The following is a 15,794-nucleotide window of genomic DNA, read 5'->3' as shown; positions in this document are numbered from 1 at the left end:
CAGTGCCCAGCTCCCCTCTGCTACAAACCCAGTGATTCCCAGTGTCATGAACCCAGCTTTGTAGCTGGGCTCTGGCTTACGAGGATTAAAGCTCAAACACTCAGGTCCTGTGTTCTGTGTCTCCTAATCCGGTAATAACACCCTGAGACTCGGAAGAGAGAGAAAATAAAGGGCGGGGGGGGATAAAAAATAAATAGATTTTTGTTGTAAGTTCCTGAAAAACACAGGAGATCTGGGGAAAAAAAAGAGCTGCTCCAAACTCGCCCCCATGAGCAGAGCATGGGATGAAAACCTGGGGTGAAACAAGAGCGGAGGAGCTCTGGAAAGACAAGGAACCTACTCTGACAGATGGATGTAAATGTGCCTTTCATTGCAGGGGAACAGTTGATTCTAAGGCATGAAATCAAATTAGTGCATCTGCAGCTGCCTATGTGTCATCCAGCTTCATATTTTACACACTAAAGACATTTTTTAACCTCATGTTAGCTACACTTCTCCTTTTTTTTTTTTAGCATTACACTCCAGGATTTGCAAAGTGGTATTGGCAGGTATTAAAATGAAAGCTGAAGCAACGGCACAATCTGTCTCCTTTCCCATTGTAAAGTGACAGAAATCTTTTTGGGATTCATTCACTAGCAGGTAGGAGAAGACTTGGAAAAAAATAAAATCCCAGCCTCAGCTTCATCAAGAAATGCAAAACTCCTCCAAAGCTGTAAGCCAAGAGTGGGATTGTGGAATTTCATGGGATCACAGGATGGTTTGGGCTGGAAGGGGCCTTGAAGATCCTCTCGTTCCAAGTCCTGCCCTGTTTCTTGATAAAATCGAGGTTTCTTGGCTTTCCAACAGCCCAGGGCCTCTCCCACCTCTCCCAGTGTCTGCTCCAGGGGATTTATGACAATCACAGCAAGCTCTGGGGTGAGGGACATTCACCCCCAGCACTGGAGATCTCCTGCCTGCAGTGAGCTTTGGAATATCCAAACTGGCTGAGTTTTGAAGCCCCTCATTTTCATTCAGTGGCTGAGGACCAGCGCAGGATCACGTGGCTGCACACACAGAAAAAGCATTTTCCTCGTTAAAGCCCAATTAAAGTTATTAGCTGTCCATAGATAATGTAGCCCCGTTACACCACAGCCATATGGATGCCAAATGATAAATAATTTAAAAATGAATATTTTAAAATAAGAGTCTTTCTTGCAGTACTGAAAACTTTCCTACTTTTAACTTGCAAGTGAAGTTTCCAGAACTGGGAACAATGCAGGCAGCAGAGATGACTCCGAGTTTGTTGTCTGATTTGCATTATAAACAATAAAGAATTCCATTTCCACTTTCATGAGCAGTGATTACATTACAGAGTAGCTGCCTACAGCCCTCAGAATTGATCCAAATAAAAAGCTGCACTTGTTGAGCTTTTATAACCAATTCCTGAGGGTTTGGTCAAATTCAGTACAGGCTAAAATTAAACAGAGATTGATTTATGTAGAAGGAACTGTAGTTGCAAGGCTGCTGCATTGTGTGTACAAGCGGAAACGGCTCTTGCTGAACACAGATCAGATTAATTGTAACCAAAGAGGAAGACCAGAGGTACAACTTTTTTCCTGTTTCCTTTCCAGTGAGAGCACCAGGCCAATTGGTGAGCAAAAAAAAATAAAAAACTGCAGGCAGGGCGAGTGTTCCTTGTAACACAGCGAGACAGCAGAACCAAAGAGGGCTTCCCGTTGCTGGGGACTTATTCCCAGCCCTGACGCTCCATTTGTCATCTCCTGTACAGCACAGAGTCAACCCTTGTGTCACCAAGTGCAGAATTCTATCAGATTAAAGGACCCGAGTGCTGGTCCTGCCCTGCAGTGATTTCTCCAAGCCTTCCTTAAAAACCAGAACTCCTCCCTGCCGGGCGAGTCAGGGAAAAGCAGCTGAGAGATTTTGCTTCCGGCCAAGGAGGAGTAACCTGGAACTCTGGCATTTTTCTGTCACTTCCTCGGGTGGGGAAGTGGGATCAACTTTTCCAACAGGTGCCCCAGATCCCAGCACTACAAACGTGGTGAGTGAGAAGGGGCCAGGGAAGGCTGTGCGAGGGCTGGGATGCTCTGAGGTGACCCCACAGCATCCACAGAGCCCCGCTCAGGACAGGGCGTGAGAACTCTGGGAGAGGCTCTGCCCTCTCCCAACCTCTGAAGGCCCTGAAGAGTGAAAATAAAAACCCAGGAAGAAGTCACGAGCTCCAGGCAGCTGGATGTGAGTTCTGCATCCCAAGCCAGCCTGGGAAGTCAGGCCCGAGCTTGTTTATTTTTATCACAGAGGAAATCCCAGGTGGGCACTGAGAGCCCTCCATGAAAACTCTGCAAAGATTCCCAGCTGGAATCATTTCCTCATTGTGTTCCCTCTGTGAACTGCTGTGAATTGACTGGGGGGGTTGCTGGAGCATCAGTAAAAAAAATCCAGTAGGAAATGTCTGCATTAGGACGTGATCCAAAAGCAGCTCTTTTAATGTAGATCCTTCTTCTCTGACTCAGCAATGCCACTGATGAATAAAACTTGTGGCAAAACACCTCTCCAGCCTTCAGCCTCCTGCAGCTCTGGGTTATCTCCCCCCATCCCAGCCCCCTTCCCTCTTCCCTGGATCCCTGGTGATGTCTCTGCCATGTTGCCATTAAAATCCCTGTTCCTACACCCCTGTTATGTCTGTGACGCCTGCTGGGGCTGCACCCTGAAAGTGCCAAACAGTGCAGGGAAAAGGAGGGGGAAATCAAAGCATTCTGGAAACCTTGAGCTTGGCAAAGGCTGTGTATAATTTTGCTTAGGCTGCAAGTTGGCTTGAGGAAACTGTATCAAAGCACCATCTCTTCCAATTGCTTGAGATTTACTTCTAAAGTTTATTTTTACTGCTTCTTGTAGAGCCCAGACTGACAGCTCTGAAAACTTTATCTTTTCTATTCAGGCAAGAATAGGAAGCAACAGCTCAGCCCCAGCAGAGGCATCTGATAGATCTGTCCCCGATAATGAACCCAAACTGTGGATTTGGGGGCATCCCCCAGGATTGGGAACCCCAGGCCAGTCCTACCCTGGCTCTGCTGCAGCCTCACTTCTTGTGTTTGTGAAAGACTCAGCCACAGCTATGAATTGATGACCCACTAATGACCAATTGATGAAAATTTCACAACCAATCTGCTTCTCAGACCATGCGGCTGCGCACAAATGGAAACAGAATTTAATAAACTCTTCAGTCCTTTGGAAGGCCCAGTCCCCCAAAGCCTCAGCTCTGGCTGTAAAAACTCTTTTAATGCAAATCCACAGTGCCTGGGTGTTTGGGGCATTCCAGTGCCAATATGAAATTCCCACTGCAGGCGATTTTACAGTGCTCTGACTTCACTCTCTGGTAGCAAATTGTATTCCTGCAGACGAGGAAGGCAAGGCTGGGGAGCTCCTCACTGCCCTGGGATCCTCAGGCTGCACCTGGACCTTTCCCGTTTCCCAGCAGAAGTGTTTGAGCTTCCCAGTGTCCTTAATTCACAGGCTAAAGCAGAAACCCACCATTCCCACAGCCATCTTTTAAAATAAAAGCACTTCCATCTGTAAAGCTATTGGTGGAAGTCATTTCTGCAGGTATGTGAGATGTTCTCATAACGCATCACTTCCTGAGAGCTGGATGCAAATTGCAGGAGCCACATTTCCCGAAATCAGCATTAAAAAGTTGAAAATGCATTAGGTGGGAGAGCAAGCTTGGCTGTCAGTATAATATTTCTATTACAGTAGCAATCCAATTGGAAAAAAACTATTCATCCTCGCCCAGGATGGAAACAAGCAGAGAAATTCGCTGCTGTGATTTTGGGAACTTGCGCCACTTGCAATATTTACGTGTCACGCCCAGTTTATTGTAACGCAGCAATTAAAACTTCTTCCCTGCCTCTGCCAGTGAAGTGAGGCCGGTCCCTGTGACGTGACGGGCTCAGAGCAGAGCCCAGGAGAGCACCGGAGGTGCAGCCTCTGCCCCAAGCCCGTGCCCCGCCCTGAGCCGCCGGGATGAGCCCGAGCCGGGCGGACACAGCGAGCGCTGGACCCCGAGGGGGAAGCGCCCCGGGACGTGTTTGCAGCCGGGTTTATCGGCCTTTTTCGGCCGGCGGCCGTGCAGTGACGGGAAGGGGCCGCGGCTCGGGCGGGGGTCGCGGAGCCGCTGTCGCTGAGCCCCCTCTAGCGCGGTGCCCCGGCCGGAGCCGCTCCAGCCCCGCAGCCTCGGTCCATCCTGTGCCGGACACCTCCCGGCAAACGCGGGGTCACTTATGGCCACTGACAGGGAAGGGGGGAAATTTAAGGCGAGTTCAGAGTCAGGGCTGCCAGACCTCCGCTGCCTGAGAAATCCGATAAAGATCTTCTTCCCTGTCTTCACAGGGCTCGAGCTCATTTGGGGAGGCTGCGGAGAGAACTGCAAAGATTCCACCTAATCTCGGTAAACAAGTTTATATCCTTAATTTTCCTGTGCAGATCTGTCAGTCTAGACGCTGAGCTCCGCAGTGCAAGGGCAGGTTAATCAAACAGGTTTAAAAATGCAAATAAAATGCTGCAATTAATAATGTTGGTACATAGATTGATCTGAATGTTACCAAGTGAAAGGGATGACTTGAGGACCTGGAGGTGTTTCTGTCATCAGATTACATTTTCATATTGTTATAAAGCGGAGGGGGGGGGGTGAAAGTCAGTGTATTCAGCTTTTAAAATCCACAATACCTCTGCAATAGATTAAACCCTGGGTTTAAGGGTTTACTGAGAAGACAAACACGTGCAATTCAGATGTATCAAGCGTCTGTCAGTCCTGCCAATAAAGAATGAAATGCAAATAAAAAATAAATTAATACATGAAATAACGAGCGAAATTTTGTCCTTTTAAGAGCAGAACACCGATGTTCCCAAGAGGTTTGTGCACAAAACCTCCTTCCCTGATGTACTTCCCCTGCTCAGGCTGAACAAGCGCCTCTCTTGCTGCACCCCCGAGCAGCTCCCGCTGCTGCCTCCCCAATTTCTCTGACAATCAGAGACCTGAACCCCTCCTCACAGGAGTGGGGGCTGCTCCCCGTGTCCCTCACAACAGCAGCTGAACCCCCGCATCCCAGTGCCATTCCCAAAGGAGAGGGAGGTCAGCAGGGAATGGCTCAGCGCCCTCAGCCCTTGACTTCGTGGAGCAGCGGCAAAAAGCCACCCGGAGTGCTGCTGCTCTCTGCAGGGCTCGATTTCTGCGCTCCGCGGCAGGGCTGGAGCCGCCGGCAGCCCTGCAACAGTGCGAGATGCCTTAAGAGGGCTGTCTAACCAAAAACTCGGCTGTGCATTTCGAGGAGAGCTGATGAAAAATGTTCCCTCTCCCTGAAAAGCTCTCCTTCGTCAGGACTTGCTCAGAGACTCTTCAGCCGAGGAGAGCCGGTCCCAGGAGTGTTCTCTGTCACTGTCCCCATCAGGAGCGCACAAAGCCTCTCCTGAACTCACACAGATTGTCCTTTTGATTTGTGGGGCTCACAAAGGGATCACAGCTCCGAGCTGCTGGAAGGGGAGGAGCAGGTTATCACTGCTACTCTCATTGCGCTGCTGGAAGGAAACATTTCCTACTCCTCTGAGCCTCACATCCCATCCTTTTGCTTTTTTTCCCCTTTACCATTATGGCCATGAATAACCATGAATTCCTTCCAGGCACCTGAGACCTCCCGAGGTCATTGGGACAAACGACTTGTGCAGTCCCAGCTCTGTCATCTCCTCTCTATTTGTCTCCCTATTTTTACAGCACTTTATTCACTTGCTCCGTGTTCTCTACACCCTAAACCCAACCCCTGAGCAGCACAAGCCGAGTGCTTTGCTGTAACAGCCTCCAGGGCCCTGACCCGAGCCCTGGCATGTCACTAAAATCACACCCCCACAGGGATGGATCATGGATTCATTAAGGTTGGAAAAGAACTTCCAAGATCATCAAGTCCAACCTTTGACCCTACTACCCCATATCATGGAGTCTCACATCTCCACTCATTTTTTGGACTCTCCCAGGGGTGGTGAGTGCATGCCTGCCCTCTTCCAGTGCTGAAACATTCCTCCAGGGGGGCTGTTTGTACACCTCGAGGTGGCTTCTTCAGCAAGGAGAACACTGGGATTTGTTTGACACTTTGCCAGAGGGGGCTGAAGAGAAATTTCCCTTCTACCCCCATTTGTCCCAGACACTTCCCACTCCCATCTCACAAGGAAAGCAGCAGGTTCCAGAATCTCTGTCCATGGATCAGAAGTCAAAAAAGAGACAGCAAAGGGTGAGGGAGCACGAAGGAGGACACACTGCCAAGATGGTTAAATAAAGTCTTTTTCTTTCTTCTTTCCTTTTTTAACAGCTCTGTAAAGTGCAAATGCGAAGAAAACCACCCACAGCAAGATGGGCTAAGGAACATTTGTCAATAAGAAAGAAAATAAAAGCAGGCACTAAAACAACAGAAATAATGACTCTGCTTTCCAGATTTTGATTCCAAAATGTCTGGTGCCTCAGGCAGTTATCTGTAAAACCCTTCTCCAGCGCAGCACCTCCCTGTTTGCCTCCAATGGTTGGAGTTAACAAATACTCTGTGCGTGAGGGAGAGCAGCTCTGACAGACAGCCCACAGCTACTGGAGAGCTGGGACTGCCAGCAGGGAATGGAGACCAAAGCGCCAGAAATATTACAGCAATATATCTTCCGCCTGGAAAGGAGTATTTCCATTTTCTTTGTCTTTGCTCCCCCTGTCCAAAGGAGCCACAGCCTTGAACTGCACCTAAAGCAGGGCTTTGTGCTGGGAACCCCTCAGAAATTGCCTCTGCCATGGGAATTGTCTCATCACACTCAGGAATCACCACCCAACCTGCTCATCTTTATCTGCTGGGACACAAAACCCCACGGGTGGTTCTCAGTGGCCCTCACTGTGTCAGTCACCAGGGATTTCCCACGAGGGGACATCACCCAGAGCAGTGGGAGGGTGGCCCCACATTCCTGGTGAGAGGCACATCCCGCTGCGATCACTTTTGCTTTCCTTGGTTGTTTGTTTACAGGCCCAGGTAAAGCCCCGAGCTCCAGCTGTGCTTGGAACTGTGATGGTACCAGAAGCAGATCATCGATATTTAAACAACACCTGCTCCACAGGCTGCTGCCACAGGTTCTGCTTCCATTACTGCCTTTTTACTGAGAAAACCAACAGTATGGGACAGATGAAATATCTCGTCCACTCTGACACTCATCACTGCCTTTCTGGGAAATCACTGACATCAGATCGGGGTTCAGAGCTGCCAGGATACCCCAAATGAACACCCTCAGGCTGATCCCAACCCCTCCCAGGCGCAGGAGAGGCAGAGGAAGGGCCAGCCCATGGCTCGGAGATGTCACCTTGGAGTGACCAGGGCACGGAGCCATCAGCACCTGGAAGAGCCACTCCCCTGTCTGAACCACAGGAATGTCCATCTCAGCCTGCATTTGATCCCAAAATTGCTTTTATTCCATGTAACGCTCTTTCATCCATTATCCAGGGGTGTAGGAGGACTCGGAGTTGCGTCACCTTCCAGTCCCTGCCAATAAAGTCATGATTTGATATGGAGACTGTGCATACCATTATATTCTAATTTGATATTTAAAACAAGCTCTGGCAGACAGCTGACTCCTTTTGATGCATTTATCTGATTTCTCTCTGCCTTTTTATCCTGAAAATATTCACAGGGAATATGTGGTATCACATTTTTGTTACGCACACTGAATCCATATAACTCCCAGTTCCTTTTTTTTCCCCTAGAATTTGGTAAATAGATGAGCATATATTACAAAAAAATAGAAAGGCAAATGCCAAGGCTGCAAGTTGAGTAAAATTCCACCACATGCTGCAGAGACAGAACTCCTAGAGCTCTAATCTTAGGCACTTGATCTTCCTCATCTTCAACCCTGGCTGTTCTTGCTGCTCTTCCTGTTCCAACTCCTCATCTCCAATTCCCCTTCCCTTCCCTCTCCTGCCATCCAGGCCTGGCCAAGCTCCCTTGTCCCCTCTTCCGCCTGGATTCCAGATTCCTGCTGCAGCTGAGGAGCTGGTGGGGAGACCCCTGCCCTGGGGAAGGGCCTTTTGCAGGAATGTTGGAGCACTTTAAAAGGAAATGAGGACAGAATTTTAATTGCCCCTAAGGAGGAGGCTCCTCACGACTCAAGGCGTTCCTGCTTCCTACACTCCCCATGAGGGAAAATGGAACCAGACTCACTGAAAGCACAGCAAAGCCCCAGCATTAAGGATTAGTCCATGGAACAGTTGGGGGGGAAATTGGGATCCTGCTGCTCAGGCTGGATCAATATCCCTGAGGAGGAGATGGGCAGGGATGAGGGAAGGAGAGTCCATCCGCCCCGGCCAGAGGGACAGCACAGGGACAGCCAGCCCTGGCAGGAGGAAATTCCAGCACTGCAGCAGGGCCAGGTCAGCTGATGGAGTTGTTTGGCAGCAGAAAAAGAAAAAACTGAGGTCAAAAAGAGGAGGCCAACAGAATGCAAAGAGAAAATCCACAGAAAAATGGGGGCAACCAAGGGTCGGGAGCGTCCCTGGAGAGGGACTGGGCAGGGGCTGCTCCTCCAGCCGGGAGAAAAGCAGAACTGCCCCTCAGAAAGAACATTTCTCCTCTCCTGAGTGCTCCCCCAAGGGTAACCAGCCTAATTCAATTAAGTTTTCATTTCTAACAAACTCTGGTTATGAAACCACCAGCACCAAGGGATAATTGTGAGCAAACACATTCCCCCGCTCGCAGGGAATGCTCTGAGCGAGCCAGAAAACTTTGTCCTCAATGAATCAATAAAAAAAGTTACTCAGAAATAAGCAAGTCTTTCACTGAGTTTTGGAGAATTTGTTTTCATGCAAAATGGAAATGAGCTGGTGGTGGCCACAGAGCTCTGCAGAGCTTGAACATTCTGAAGAATGGGCTCATTTTTACATCATTCAGAGTTATTATCTGAATTGCCATCCCTGCCCCATCACTCAAAATGAATTTTCTCCAAAGAACACTGAATTTTTGTATATTTTATGAACTCAGTGCGCAGCAGAACCCACCATGTGATCGCAAGGAAGATAAAAAGTGTCATTTAAGAGAATGAAGATTACAAACGGTTTCAATTAAAGCCACACGAACCCCTGGATCCTGTTCTCCCCATTTCAGTATTTGTCCAAGATGTGCACACAAACCACCCTCCAAAGAACCCTGCCCTCAGTAATTTTCCCTTTCCTTAATCCTGGTGTACCAAGCCTGGTCTCCTGGGATATTAAGAGTATCTCATAAGGACAATCCAACTTCATATTGATTCCATTTCCCAGATCTATAAAATTGGTTGCCTTAGGAAACACGGGAGCGAAGGAAAGGAACACAACGCGAGGTTTAATTTAAATACCACTTCCAGCAAGAGGGGAAAGCACAAATGGGAAAAAGGCAGAGGCTGCTGCTCGTTTGCTGAGGTTGTGCTGCCTGAAATGGGCGATGCAAAGTGACAGGGGAAGGGAAGATCATTGCTGGAATAACATCAGTATCAACACAGACACATCCCGGGCTGGCAAGGGACAGGGGGGATCCGAACTCCAAACAACACTGATGGAGCAGTAAATATCATTGAGACAGCGAGGGGGGAGGAGCTGGCTCGGACTGGAGACAGGCTGGGAGAGACTGGGAATAATATTTGCTCCAAGGTACTGCTGGGCAGCAAATGTGCAAATCTAATTAAGGCCTTCTCAGCTTCTCTGTGGTGATTTTTTTTTTCCTTTGCTGTTTTTTCTTGTTCCCTTTTTTCATCTGGACCACCATGGTTACAGATCACAGTTAATTGGGGCTTCAGGTACTTCCTGCTAATTGTTGAGTTGTAATTAATGCTGCCTGAGAGGAGGGAGGTCAGCCACGCAGCTGGGCTGGTGATGGGCAGGACGTGACAAGACAACCCCACAGTGACTTCAGACCCAGCCCAGCCCTGCCCTACACGGCCCCACAGCCCCAGGAAAACACAGCTGGGCAGGAGAAGAAATTGGATTCAGTGAGGAGCACGCCAAGCCTTGCCCTTTATTCTGGTACCAGCACAAAAAGCCCAACGGGAATTCAGAAAGGACTGGCATCCTTCAGTGGATGAGAGAAAAGGGGGGGAGGGAATTTTAACGTGGGCAGATGGGGATGGGACAAAGGGAATGGCCATAAACTGAAAGAAGGGAAATTTAGGTTGGATACTGGGAAAGAATTGTCCCCTGTGAGGGTGGGCAGGCCCTGGCACAGGGTGCCCAGAGCAGCTGGGGCTGCCCCTGGATCCCTGGCAGTGCCCAAGGCCAGGCTGGAGCAGCCTGGGACAGTGGGAGGTGTCCCTGCCCGGGGCAGGGGTGGGATTGAGATGATTTTTAAGGTCCTTCCAACCCAAACCATCCTGGGATTTCTGTGATTTCAAAAGAAGGATTTTTGGGGATAAACTGTTCAAGTCTTCTCCTGCCTCTTCCCTTATTTTTGTGCCGAGTTCCTTTTCAGGCCAGTTTGTCCTCATTTCTCACCAGCAGAGCCACCCTCGCTTTTCCAGCACAAAACCTGGACACTCCAGGAGCTGCATCCCAGCCAGCCCCAATCCCTGACCAGGACCTGCCTCGGGTACCCAGCTCCAGCACAGGAACCCCTCCCCAGCACGAGCTGGCAGCCGAGCTCAGCCCCAGCCACAAGTTGTGGCCAGAACTTTTAATTCCAGATCCTTCAGGTTGACATTTCAAGAGGTAACACGACAATTGCTTGTGCTAAATCAATTACTGATTATCAATATAGCACTTAGTGATGTATAATTAGTATGTAAGAGATATATTTAGCTGTAGATTATACCAATAATAAGGGCTACGCAAGCAATGGCTGTATAATTACATTTTATGAATACAGGAAACCTGTGAGAAATGCTCCCAGATTTAATTGACATTTAACAAGATAACTACAGCAAGTTAATTAGAAATTATATGCTAAAAATATGAATTAACTTTTAAATAATATTTGAGCTTGCTGCACTCTGACTGTAGTAGCTGGGTTTGTGCCACCAAAACACCTAAATGAAATAGTCCTTTCAAATACCATCTCTCTGATTCATTTCCCACAAACCAAAGCCTGTATTATCAGCTACTCATTCGGAATCCTTTTTGCTACACGGAGCCTGAGTTGATCAGCTTAGTGAAAGGCTTATTTTTATGGTCCTTTCATACTTTTTAAAAATGAGATTTCTCTTACGTTTCTTTCAGCAACCCAGAGAAAAGATTCCAGTTCAGCTGTGCCGTCAGCTTTGAACCCAGAACAAAAATGCAAAGTAAGGCACTGACAAGCTTTTAGACTCCCTGCAAGGTGATACATCAGGGATTCTGACAGTGCTAATACAGCCAGAAATTTGGAGAATAGAACAGCCCTGAGCTGGTTCTGCTGTGGCTGGGTGGAACCACAAAGGAAATGTAATAGCGGCTCCTTAGCACGGTGCCGTTATTTTTAGATCCAGGTAGGGCAGCACGAAGAGGATGGAAATGTGGCCCAAAATTCAGTTTGCTGCAGGTTCTCAGGGCAGTGTGGGGCTAAAGCACAGCCAGAGGTTCCTCCTGTGCCTTTTCCAGAGCTCCCAGCATCCCTGGGATCAGAGTCCTGGGAAGGCACCGGGAACTCAGCAGCCCCGCTCCAGCTGGGTGTCAGCAGATCTGAAGTCTCTGCAGCTCAGGCACTGATGGTTTTCATCGTTGTGCATCAGATCCTCACAACCACACATCATTCTGGGGGTTTATTACTCCCTGCCCTGCCAAACTCTGCCTCTCAGTCATCCCAGCTGAACCCATCTCCACGGAGAGCTCTGAGCCCCTCCCCTGAGCAGGGCTCTGATCCCTGGCTGCTTCATCAGCCTCCATGGAGAGGGAGCTCAGTTACTCAGAGGAGCAAATGGGCCCCCATTACCAAGGCAAAACGGTGCCATTTCTGCTGTGCCTTGTCCCAGAGAACTCCAAGGTCTGTCCTGCAGTTCCTCCTTGGCAGCACCCCCTCGTTGGCATTCCGGCCACACACCCGGATTCTGCACACACTCAGCACACATGATTTACTGCCCCTGCTCTTGGAAACGGCGCCTCCTTCCATAGATCACAGCAGGAAATGGGGAGAACAAGATGATAAAGCAGTGAGGGACGGGAGAGATGACCGAGCTGCACCTGGGGCTGCAGCACCGAGCGGCTCATGGAAAGGGGGGGTTGGCTTTGAGCCAGGCACAAGCAGAACGTTTTGGACAAGAGAGGCAACAACTCTAAACCTGGCCCAAGACCTGATCTACATCTGATCAGAAGTTTGGAAAACCTTTAAAGACAAAAGACAAAGCCTTTTATTGTCCCAGACCTCCCCTCTCCATCTGGGGAGAGCAGCAGAGCAGAGCACCCAGAGTTCCACTGCCAGGGGTTGTGTTTTGTCCTGGTTACAAACCCTGCCTAAAGCAAAGCCATTGAGGACAGAAACAGGCAACAGCAGTGAGGAAAAGAGGTGATTTCTGAGAGACAGGAGTCTGGGCAGAGCTCCCCTTTGCACGGGTGTCACACAGTCCCTCCTTTCCACATCCCAGGCGGATGCTTACAGGGATTCTGCTGAAGGAATTTTTCCTGCTGTGAGTGCCAGCCATTTGAAACAGAGAACTCATGAAGAAATAAAGTGATGGGAACAGCTTTTCCTGCAGCTGATTCCAAACCCCAGCAGTTCATGTGCCCCTGGCTGCCACTGACCCCTCACCTGGTCATCCCTGCACTTGTGTCTCCAGCCAGACTTTGGGAATCCCGCTGCCAGGGAAGAGCAGGGAAGGCAGAGCTGTGAGGTGGAATTTCCTTAAACACCCCGACAGCTGGGGGGGATCTCTTCACTGCTTCTCCCCAAACTCTCTCTCAGGAGCAATGATGGATTCTTTCAGGACAATGGGGCTTTCTCCTAAGAGCCATGAGGAAGCTTTGGATGTTTTGCTGAGCTTCTCTGTAAAACATATTTTAAAGAAGATAAAGTACGTGTTTATACGAGTTCCTCTTCTGTAAAAAAATATTTAAAGAAGATAAAGTACATGATTATATGGGTTCCCCTTTTCACTTTTACTTGGTCAGTAGATTAGTAAAGATTGATTTTTCTGCATGAGAGGGAGAGGCCTAAGGTTAAAAGATAAAAGGGTAGATTCTTTTTAAAATGTAATTTAGATTTTTCTGGTATTAGCTCCAGTATCATCACAAAATCACTTCAATTTTCCAGGAGCACCTGAGCCCCGCTGTACAGCTGCAGGGAAGCAGGAAAGGTCTCCTCTGGCAAATGAACAGCTGAGGACCTGCAGAGCCTGCCCTGTGTGGGGTCCCTGCCTGGGGCCCCCGAGCCTGGGCCCCCCAAACATCTGCCACATGAGGGACATCAGTGACAAAAGTTCTGCTGAACTGATTTCCTTTTTTCTGTGGTCAGTGCAGGTTTAGAATTGAAGTTCTCAGAGCTTGTGTCTAAAAGAGTCACCCTGTGGGTGAAGCCTGGGCTTTAGGTTGGATATCAGGAAAGGTTCTTCCCCCAGAGGCTGCTGGGCACTGCCCAGGCTCCCCAGGGAATGGGCACGGCCCCGAGGCTGCCAGAGCTCCAGGAGCGTTTGGGCAGCGCTGCCAGGGATGCCCAGGGGGGGGATTTTGGGGTGTCTGGGCAGGGCCAGGGGCTGGACTCTGACCCCTGTGGGTCTCTCCCAGCTCAGAACATTCCAGGATTCCATGAGCAGGACTGTCTCCCCAGTCCATGCTTTTATAAACTGTGCAAAGCTCAGAGCTACAGAGAGGATTCCAGATCTGAGCTGCTCTTATCAACAGCAGTAAATTAGGAGTGGAAGAGGCTGATGATGTGAAACTCCCACCACCTGTGGAGTCAGGGCTCAGCCTTTAGTCTGAGCTCAACATTCTCACCCAACCTTCTCCTCATGACTGCTCTTGCTGGAGAGCAGGAGATCAGAGCACACAGGAGTTCTGTACCTGGAGCTCTCCTGTTGTTGGGAACGGCGTCTTTGTACGACATGTCACAGTGGGCTGCCTGAGTGACTGGATTATGCACCAAGAATAATTGAGCTGATACGTTTCAGCATTTTTCTTTGAATAAATTATTTGCAAATAAACATTTTCATTATTCGACCATCTCTGATGTTCCATTAGCATTCAGTGAATTATTTATTCAGCAGCTTTTCCCATCAATCACTGAATAAATTATTCGCAAATAAATTATTCTACCAGCTTTTGCTTTAAAGATGTCCCTTTGAGAACAATAGCTTCCCAGAATAGCAAACAGGCAAAGGGAGCAATTTAAAAGGCCTGATCCTCATCTCGGTTGTCTTGGTGTGAATCTGGAGGATTATCACGGAAATTCCTGGCCTTTTTCCACGTTTCTATGTCTGTGAGTCAGATTGTGGTGCCACAGTGCTCCACTCTGCCAAAGCCAGCACAGAGATGCTCAGAGCCCCCAGAACCAATCTTTGCCCATATCCTAAGAGGCAGCTTCATTCCCAGCTCAGAAATGGAGCTGGATTTGAGTGATCTCCAATCAAACCAGGGGCTCAGGTCCCACACATATCCCGGGAGAGATGGGGCTTTTGGCACTACCCCAGATCCCTGCTCCTGCCTCCCTCCCAGCCAGGCAGCTCCGTTACCACACCTTGGGTGCAGAATAAATTAAAATCTCCTCCGTGCACTGAGCCCAGCCCAGGAATTGTTTGTGCTTGGGCCAAGCAGGATGAAAGCCTGTTAGAACTAAATGAAGGCTCCATTTATGCCAATTTTAAGGCATAATTGAGGTGCAGCACAGGGGAATTTGCTGAACTCCTCTGTCCTCGTGACAAGAAAGAGCCGCTTTAAAAGAACCATCTTTATCAAAGCCCACACAGGATTCATCACCCCCCCAGATGGTGGGGCCTTGCAGAGAGAGGCAGAGAGGAGCTGGGGGATGCAGGGGAGAGAGGCCTCGTCTGGAGAGGGCTCGGTATCAAAGCTCCCCAATCCCACGTGAGATCAGCCCTGGAGCACGCGCGGGGCTGTGCCTGAGCTCTCATGACACCCGCCCTACCTGGGCTGCCTGGTGCTATCACTGCAATAAATAATTGCTAATTTGCACAAAATGAACGAGTGAGACACAAAGTAATTGTATGAGGGGGGACAACCCAACAATAACATTAAGATCTGTAATTGACTTAATACCAGACGCTCTTCCCCGGGTGAACCTCTCCTCATCCTCGGAGTAATTGTGTAATGACATTTATGTGGAATAGACTTGTGACATTATAAATGACACTTATGTCAGGATTGTCAGGCTGTGACAGGCTCAGAGACAGCTCCAGTGAGAAATTAATCACTTCTGAGGCTTGAAAGTTGCTCATTTATCGCTGCCAAATAACATCTTGCAAAAACAAGCTCTTGCAATGCAATGCAAGCTCCCAGCCACCTCACCCTCCAAGATGTGTTTTCTCCCTATGGAGAACCTTCCTGGAGAGCCTGCAGGAATGGGGCCCTCACCCTGCATGGTCAGCCTGCTCCAAGAACACAAATATTGTCATCTTCTCCATGTCCCCTCCTCTCCACATCACAGCAGCTTTAGCAGCTCTTTATGGAGCACACAACTCTCTAAATCTGCACAGATCTCAATCTCTGTGTTCCACATTTCCAGGGCTGCAGGTCGTGAAAGGGTTAAATTATTTACTGGGGAGAAAAGGACGTTTTGAAATGCACTGTACATAATGAATATCACAAAAAACAGAACAGAAAACCTTCTCCAGATCAGTGTAGGGGCTAT

The 15,794-nt window shown here is 48.9% G+C and overlaps 1 long non-coding RNA gene across 1 annotated transcript; it reads left to right on the top strand.

The window, feature by feature from the left end:
- Positions 1 to 1,943: 1,943 nt before the first annotated feature.
- Positions 1,944 to 7,553, top strand: LOC109145278. Its single transcript, XR_002046568.3, has 3 exons — positions 1,944 to 2,038; positions 4,384 to 4,441; positions 6,351 to 7,553. It is a non-coding gene; the product is annotated as an uncharacterized LOC109145278 (long non-coding RNA).
- Positions 7,554 to 15,794: the final 8,241 nt, after the last annotated feature.

The sequence above is a fragment of the Corvus cornix genome, chromosome 26 (assembly GCF_000738735.6).
Source record: "Corvus cornix cornix isolate S_Up_H32 chromosome 26, ASM73873v5, whole genome shotgun sequence".
NCBI classification, from domain to species: Eukaryota; Metazoa; Chordata; class Aves; order Passeriformes; family Corvidae; genus Corvus; species Corvus cornix.
The sequence above is the reverse complement of the archived record's forward strand: the minus strand, read 5'-3'. Positions and strand labels throughout refer to the sequence as shown.